The following is a 10,277-nucleotide window of genomic DNA, read 5'->3' on the forward strand; positions in this document are numbered from 1 at the left end:
ATTCCGTGTAATCTTTAAGTACGAACTTAAAAAACAATTTTTATCTTATTTAATGTATTTTTACGCAAATATATTCGTACATTACGACATACAAGTTATAATATAGAAATTGTATAATAATATATTTTCGAACTATTGAAAGTAAGTAAATATAATTTAGGATTAAGTATGTTTCAACTTTATTTTAAATCTTTTATAACAATTATTTAAATATTAAACACGTGTGTATGTAGGTACACCTCACGTCATACGGTAGAGCAAAATTAGTATTGTAAATCATAAGCGTTGTTTATCGCACATGTACATAGTTGTTGAATATTATACGTATTTGCTGTATAGAATGTCAGTACACTATTTGTCTTCTCTCTTTCTCTAATCCACGTGAATCATAATAAATTTGCGTTCAGCAGAACCAATCTCGTGTTGTCAGCTTTAATATTAAAGTGAATTAACCGTTATCAAACTTAAAGTTTAAAACATTAGCTGTGTTTGTGTATTAGCTGAAATTATCCTACGATAATTGCAGAATTTTTCTCAGGTATGTAAGCATTTTTAAATTATAATATCAAACACTTTTAACACGAATAAAAATTAAAACATCGTAAAAATACTAAATCAAAATCACAAATAATATTCAAATTTTAAGTTTAATAATAGATCAATTCATTAAATTAGGTACATTAAACTCAACAGCATAAAATTGATTCTGGTGAATGCTAATTTTCTATACTGTGTGTCAGAGATGGAAAACTAATAGTATGCTGGCATAGTGGCATCCTAGTTGTTTATTCATTCGAATGAAATGAGTACGTTTTATTTGATTTAAGTATTTAAAGCATCTATAGTCAATCAGTAACGCTGAAAGGTAGTAATTGTGTTAGCCTTTAAGGCTAATTTGTGAAGTTTGTAAATCCTATGAATACAAATTATATTCATATTTATGTGCAGTAACGCCAGTAGCCAGTTTATAGCCATATTATTAATTGCTCGGTATAAATGTACTACATTACTACAATAGTTAAGTGTAACTATAATTTCAAATTTATATTTGTGTATTGAACGTTATTTTATAAAAAAAGAAAAACGTATAAATAGTTGATTCGAGACTACCCATACAGTAAAATATTGTATATTATTTTTTGAGGTCACCGTTGCCGTGACATCACTTTATTATTATAACAATGTAAGGCACAGTTTGTTGTTTGTATTTGTTGTCGTTGAAGATGATGATATCGACTTTCGCTTTTATATACACTTATATATATATATATATATATAAAATAAATATATACATATATTTTTAGGTCTTTGTTGGATAGTGTTGTATTATATGTGGAAACAGATTTCTCAATTGAATTAGGGAGAGGGCAATGTAGTGGGGTTCGTGGAGGGGAGGGATAAAGGTACATTTGGTCGAAAAACTGTCCATTTCATAAGTCGACAGTAGTCATGGTAACGGTCCGCACAGATTCTTATCGAATCAATTTCGGAATTCAAAAGGACTTATACCCTCACCTCCACCCAACCATTGATGCTCGGACACACGCGCGCGCCATTTATACCCTTGTAATACACCGTGCAACATTTTTATTCGCCGCTTTTTACCCCTTGGCACATATATATAAAAATATCCACACAAGTACAAATTCCCAGTCCACACACAAAGTATTATTTTTATAGATTTATATTTATTTTTATATGATCGATCGTTTACACCGTATAGTTTTATCGAAAGTTCTAAAAAAATTACGAAATCTATTCTCTTCTCACTTCAAAACAAGTAGATTTTACTAGGTCGATAAAAAAAACATCGATCGTTAATTTTATATTTACTCATTTATATGTTTAAAATATATCAATTGTGTAGTACACAAAACTATATATATTTAATTTGTGTGCTCAAGAATTTTCATTTAGTCGTTATTACCATACGTTTATTTTTATTCTATAAACTTTTCATTCTATACTCCGAGTTTACTAATTATATACATATGATTAATTTAGGTTGTTGGTATAACAAAACTCTCTTAGAGATGCTAAAAAAGGACCGCAAAGTTAATCTGCAGATGAAAAGTTTTGTTTCAGCCTTTTATTCGTGAAAACGAGTTGAAAACAAGCAACTCGTTATTTGATACAGAATGTAATTAGACACCGAATTTAAACATAAAGCTATAAAGCTGTTTCGCATTAATTTAAAAATTGAACAAATACATTTTATTTTTAAGTGTTCAAAATAAACTATACATTTTAAAATGATAAACTCTTACATTTATAATGAAATTGTTACCACAATGCATTATTATTTTAAATGTTTATATTTGGTATGCATTTTATTTTCATTATTTAAATATTTTTTAAATTATAAAATTGTTTATAATGTATTCAATGGTTCCCATTAATACTTTGAAGAATGAAAAAAAAGAATATTAGTGATTGATTTTAAAAAACAATCTTAAAAACATAACTAACTGAATAATTTTAATTTTGAAATTTTGTATACATATTTTTTAAACATTATAGTATTTTGGTTTATTATTTATAACTAATAATAATATAATATTCTTAAATCGTACATAATATATTATTCAAAATAAAATAATCCAGATTTAAAATGTAATAAAATAAATGAGTCATTACTGAGATAGTAATTCAAATGGTTTTTTTTTTAATGTAAACACTTATACTAATATGTATTAATTTATTAGCTATTATGTAGATAGGTATCTATGGTATTTTATCATGCTATAAAATAGGTATATCTAACGACTAATCATACAGTTAAAAATTACAATTTAAATTATATCCATCGTTATAAACTTATAACCTAAATTTTCTAAATATGCATAACCATTGCAGCATTATATAATATATATTTATGATATGGTATTGTATCAGTTGTATTATTGCAGTTTACAAAAAGATATTTTCAGTGACTTGATATTTTAAAACGTATATACATTTTATGTGACACAATTGTTTTCTTTTAAAAGATAAAATTACGAGATGCACGATCCGCATTGCACCCACCTCCCTTCCCCAAACATAATACCCAGTAATATATCATCGAAGGACCGCAAATATTTATTAACGGATGTAATCATTTTTCTTAAGGGTTTTATTATATTGTGAATCCTGATCTTGGCCATAACGTGTACCATAATAATATAATACCATAATATTATATATACATGCAGTACATAATATATAAACCCCGGATATTATATATACAACAATCTAATACAGCGTGTACGTAATTTTATATTTATACAGTGCGGTTCCCAAGTCAGAAGAGTTGTATGTGCGTGCCACAATGGCATTACACAAAGGTTCCAGGTGTCTTCTATGTGCCATTCTGGGGACGCGTTGGCTCTCATATCCGGCTCCATAATGGTTCCAAATTATTTACAATGGGTTTTTATTATTATTTATTTATTTATTTTTTTTAAACAGCCGCTGATATTGGTCCGAAAAAATAGCTGCGTAGTAAAAAATAATGGCATGTATTCTTTCATCGAATCGCTCGGGTATGACAGCATTAAGGAAGGAAAATGGTGATCACACCGGCATGGTAACATCAGGCCACGAGTTACCATAAACATTTTAAAAGTCTGCCATACTTTAAAGTTCAGCATTTTGCATTTGAAATGAGACTTTTCAACTTTTAATAGAGTGTTCACGTTTTAGGGTGATATCTTAGCAAGTATTCAACGACAGTAGTGATTTTTTTTTATAAATAACAAAGAGGTATTTAATGTTTCACTACGTTATTTATTTAGTATTTTATATATATATTATATAATATATATCATACGAAACAATAGTATTTTTTATATTTTTATTATATTTTAATCTTAAATAAGTTATTTAAACTACTGAATTATCGAGTTCATATTTTTTTTTATTATAATAACAACAACAATATACCTATCCTTTTTGTAAGAGCATGAACATCGTCGTTATCTGATGGGCTATCAGCTTACAATTATTTATATTTAATAGCTATGTCTTTTATATATTTCTTATAGGCAGCTGAGCAGCTTTCTTTTAAGAATATAATATTATAATAATATAATATGTATTTACTGCAGGACGAGTATTTTATTAAAACTATGATACTATTAAATGTTCAACAGGCACATTATTGGTACCTAATCGTGTATTATATTTAAAAGGAAAATACGTTATTGCTTATATGCCTATAGAAGTAGGTGATTTTATCCTTTATTTTATACACGGGCTTTAGGATTTCGTTTAATACAAAAATACACAACTTTAGCACAGGAATTAGTGTGGGAGGGTAATCATTTTAGCGCGTCGAGTCCTGTAGTTTTCGAATCCAACCTGACCTGACCTGGAATTAATTTTAATTTCGCATTTTCCAAGCACAATTAATGAACGTCTAGTAAGCAATCTCCTTCATCCTAATCTACGGGTCATTTCAATTACAGCCGTTGATCCTCCGGGTAATGAGTTTTCCAACCAGAGACCATTTGTAAACAAAATTACTCATATAATTTCAAAATCTGTTAGCATCTCTAAATGAGTTACCGGTGGTAGAACGGGATATTTCGGTTTTAATAATTCATAAACCTGAGCACTGCCGGCACTCGCACACACATGCATAGAGCATTCCACTACACTTTAATGGTCCCAAAATCTCTTCATATAATCTGGTAACGTTCCAAAAATACGTGCAGTTTTATGGAAAAATGTAAATAATTTATATATACATACATATACTTCAATATATTATATATATTGATATTGTTTTCATATTTTTTTTTGTTTACCAGTCGATCGAGGGTTCAATCACGATTCAATTTGTAGTTTTAATTTATATTCATAGAAGCTAACGACGACAAGGGATTAGTGATGGCGGGGGATGAAAAAAAGTGGCTTCGAATTACATTAATTGAATTGTAAAACAATATTTTTTGTGAATAAAAACGACGAAATAATGAAAAATTGAAATTACGGATCATTGGAATTGCATCCGACTTTTTTGCGAGGGATTTTGAATAGTAATCATAACAAACGGAATAAAAAATATAAATAAAAAACTTTATTATAATTTGTCATAGCAAAAGCTATATTTTTTTGTATTGTATATTATAGGAATTGAGGACAAAGCTTTCAAAGTTTGTTTATAAATTATCCATATAGGTTCTGCGTAAATTTTAGTACTGTTATTATAACCGAATAAAACTACATTATTTACTTATAGAACCCTTGTCTATAATTAGGATTTATTTGATTTTAGATTTCGGTGTTTTTTACCGATACATTTAATTATCATTTATTATTTGTTTGTTTAGAATATATAAATACCTGAACAAAAAAATAATTTAGTCTTTGTTTAGGATACATATATATATTTATATATATGACACTGCATCAAGTTATTTTATTGTATTTAGGTAAAGATGTTATGAAAATTTTACCATTTTAGAGAAAAGTTGTATTTTTGAGATTTATAATTTATAAAATTGAAGATAATATACCTGGTTATTAAAACAAATAATTTTTTATATTACTTATATATCAATAAACATTTTTTTTTTATTATTATCAAAGAAATACTAACAGAAATCAATATAATTGTCTTCTCATTGCTAACCATGACATTTTATCTCATCAGTATAGGTAATTAGATTATCTATTGAGTGAGATTATTAATTTAATATAATTTAAGTTTTTATTCATAATTTTATTTTTAAGTACTTGGAGTGTTTAAATGGGTAAGCAATAATCTTAAATCGTCAGATAAATTTGAAGCTTTATCTCAATCTTAATAACACTTTGTTTGAGCAACTATATATAACAATAGGTAGAAATCGTTTAAATGTTATAGCTTCAAATATTTGAATTTGATTTTAACTATAATAATTTATTGTATTTGTATAAACTACATACAAAATTGGAATTTGTGGATGGAGTGGTACGTCGAGGAAACTGATATTCTCTACTATTTTTTGTTTACATGTTATTATTATTGTTATTTAACTTTTGATTGGAACGGGGGTATACAATGGCACAACCAATAATTAATAATGTTATAAATACATTTTTCATCAAATTTTTGTTCATAACATTGTCAATAAGTTAATCGAAAAATTTGATAAATGTAATAGTTTTTAAAAATTTTGATTGACTAGTTAGTTTATTTGGTAACCCGTCTGTACAATTATATTCTACTGTTTCAAAGTAGTCACTCCGCTAATAGCGGGCCACTCTATCTGTCCAATAATCCTTCACATTCCCCCAAACACAATTATAACTTTCTTATTACTTATTTATTAATATATTAACTAAGAATAATGAATAAAAATGTTGATTATTATATTTTTGTCTGATTAGTATAAAAAATTGTAAATTTTATTCTGTATTTATAACTATTTTTTCAGTGAAAATTTAATTTAATAGGTGAATATTTAGATGAACATAAATCTATGTTCACTAAAATAAATTATATTTTTAGTTCATATATATAAAGTAATAAAGTAGAAATTTAGTATTTGAAAAATCTCTTAATATTTGAGAGGTATGGTGAAGAACCTCCGGCGTTAAATAATTTTGCACTTGGAACAAACATTTTAAATCGTTGGTATACGAGTTCCTCTACTTAATTTTTTCCAAGTCGAAACATTGACTACATATACGTATATAGAAACAAATAATTATATTACTATATTTAAATTTTAAATAAACTCAAGAGTAGTAGTTAAAAATGTATCGTAGTATTTGTTTATACTTTTATAGTTTTAGGTTTAATGTAATAGTAGTTTGTGCATAGTAAAACTTTAAATTGTAACCATTTGATTAAAATACATAAAATTAAACGCAAAATTGTTTATTTTATTGCGAAGATTAACTAAACGAATATAATATAATTATACTATATACTAAATATATTATAGTATTTACTTTATAGTGTGTATATTGTGTACAACTTAAGAAGTCATTTGTAAATGTTACTAATGTATATTAGTTTTATTTCATTGTTTTTCTTCTAAAAATATTCAGGATATAATAGAAAATATGTACTGTAAGAATACTAAAACGTGGTACACATTTTTTTTGTCATTATAGGAAATTGCTGTAATATATTAGGTAGGTATGTTTAAACAGGTGTATAAATGTATAATAGTTAGAGTAGCAATATAGCAATATACACATAATACAGTACGCACAAAATCATCGGTGTAGAATAATATACTATGTATATGCACTGACGGTTTCGAATGGTATTTTTATATTTGAACGACCTCCGAAAATCGCAGTTGTATGTTCACCTGCATATCATCATATGGGCAGGTCCGCGTTGGACCGAAAGTCAAGTGTTCGTGTATACTGTACGGCACTCAATAATCCGATTAAAGGTCCCGCCAACTACGTATCCTTTTGCAGTCAGAAAAGAAGTGAAAAAAAATACTATTCCATAATCTGTATACATATATATATAATATGTGACTATAATAACCTATATAGTACACCGCAGCGATTTATTCACGGCGGGAAGAACTACCTTTATATTATACGGTTCACATGTATTATTATCATTATTACATTGTATGTAATTTAATGGGGTGCGGGAGTGTAGAAATCCGTGCGTGGAGTCGTGCTGGGGGGCTTCATTCATCTCGGTTTCCGGCTTATGAATGAAAAAAAAATATATATATATGCGTGTGTATAATGTCTTCAATACAGGTGAGAAAAACCGACAGTAGCACCTCCAGAGCATCATTAATTTCATATTTATTCGACTCTCTCGTCCGACGTACAGTCGGGAATTATTATTGTTATTACCATAACGGTCGATAAAAAAATACGAATAAAAATAAAAATATTTTATATATATATTATAAGGAGAAGAGTAAATAGTCAAGTCATTATATGGCCATTGAGGCGAAAATCACACTCTCATAGTATGAGAGAAATGATGATGCCGCGCTAGAATTTTGCTGTTTCTAAAACTATTATAATATTACAGACATTATAAATTATGATCTATCTATTCTGTGGTACTATAAACCAGTATTTAATATTAAATCTATAGTATATATAAATATAAACTTTATATAAAATCTGATATTTGAGTATATTTCCTATAATACCTTTTTATGTTTCCCCGAAACGGACACGCTGTACACAAGTACTTTGTTGCTATTATAATTTATTAATGGATTTAAGATTTAAATCTTATTAATTATGCTGTCATCCGGTTGTTTGAATAACAATGTATTTTATCACAACTTTACTTAAAATATAGACTATTTGGGAGCAAGTAAAAGGTACATATTACAAACTGAGAATTCTTTTCATAATTTCTATACTCACATTAAATAATGTCACTTCTTTCTTTTTTCAACTGTATAAGTAACACTTTTTATTTTTTTAATGTGTAATATATTATATTATATTGTAGCCTATATCTCCGGAAACATGTTTGTATACTTCCCATTTATTATTCATTATGATTGAAATTCAAAACAATTATTATTACATTTGTATACCATCATTACACCAATGAACATAATAATAAAAAATAGTGACACGTAGATTAATTTCTTTCATGAATTTCGATTTTTAATCTCATGTCTATATAATAAAACAATAGGTATGTTTAATGCTTATGTATAAAATTACAATTAGGCGCCTTCTAAGTTATATTGGATAATAAACAACGAACCAATGTAATTTGTTCGTAAAAAATATAGGAGTTTTGTAGTTGAACTATACGCTTATAAAGTTGAAACATATTATAATGTTTAGGACCGCGTCTCGCAACGAAGGCTTCATTCACGAGTTTCGCCGAATTATTTTCGTATATACATAACGATACAAGAGAATTCGATTTAACGGAAAGAAAAATCGGATCAATTTCGATACACCTGCAGCAACAACACCAGACAATCCGGTGCCGGTAAGTCTACGCTGAATGAGGTCTCGGCATTCCCATTGTACCGCGTCCTTCTATTCACCGTGTTCATCGTAAATATAATGTGTACGCGTCGTAGTATATATGCTATTATTATACAGTGTGTCTTTCATAAAAACGACATCGGAGAGTTATAAAAACCCGCCGGGTGGTATATGACTTTGAGCGGCGGATATGATCTGAATTCCGTAGCGAAATATTCGAGTATAATAATAATTGTAAAAACTGCGCGAACACCGTGGTTCGACCCCCCGGACGTCCATAAATGGTCGGTAACCCATCAACGTAATCTTATTTAAAAAGAAATAACTTCAGTACACATACACACACACACACACACACACACACACACACACACACACACACACACACACACACACACACACACACACACACACACACACACACACACACACACACACACACACACACACACACACACACACACACATACGCACACACACACACACACACATACGCACGTACGCGCACTCACGCTACAGTTAACAACTTGCTATATTATGATAGTGTAACTGCGATACTGTTATGAAAACTACGGCCAGTGATTTTGATACATATCGTAAATGTCGTCGGAATATTGGACTATGCAGATTATTGTCAAATCGATTTTTAATCAATAAAATTAATAATACAAATAAAATTTAACTCGGTAAATACTCATTAGTTCAATAACAGTTGTAAATGTATGCCTACTCTGATTTTTACGTAAATAATTATTATTATATTTTTTACGTTTTTCAAAAATAATAAAACGAGAAAAAGTTACACTTATTTATTATAATAGGGGCTCTCATAACTGCTTTATTATCTTTAGTGTTATTTATATCTTAATAATCTTATAATACAAGAAAATAATTCTACTGGAAATTTAAAAATAAATCTCTGGAAACCATTATTTCTTGAAGTTATTTTCTTCAACTCAGAAACAAATAGTATACAGTATAATTTTGTTTAGTATATTCATATATATCATATAATATAATTCTACATGAACTCTGGACGCAATGCTATTATTTTTGATTCTACAAATCGTTTGCAGGCAAGTAAACTTATATCAATGAACCCGAATAAAAATAAATATAAATAATTAACACTATACTTTTTTAAAAACTAGATTAATTTGTATTTAATTATTAAGTACTCTGAAGATTTTATTGTATGACGGCGTGTCGGCGTCATCATAATAATAATATATTATGTATAGATGGATAATTTACCAACTTCGCATTAATTTATAAATTTACGACGTAGGTAGGTTTAACTGACAAAGTTTTTCTAATTGTTAAAGTAATTCCCATTATCGTTTTAATAGAGGAAA

Source organism: Rhopalosiphum padi, chromosome 1 (assembly GCF_020882245.1).
Source record: "Rhopalosiphum padi isolate XX-2018 chromosome 1, ASM2088224v1, whole genome shotgun sequence".
NCBI classification, from domain to species: domain Eukaryota; kingdom Metazoa; phylum Arthropoda; class Insecta; order Hemiptera; family Aphididae; genus Rhopalosiphum; species Rhopalosiphum padi.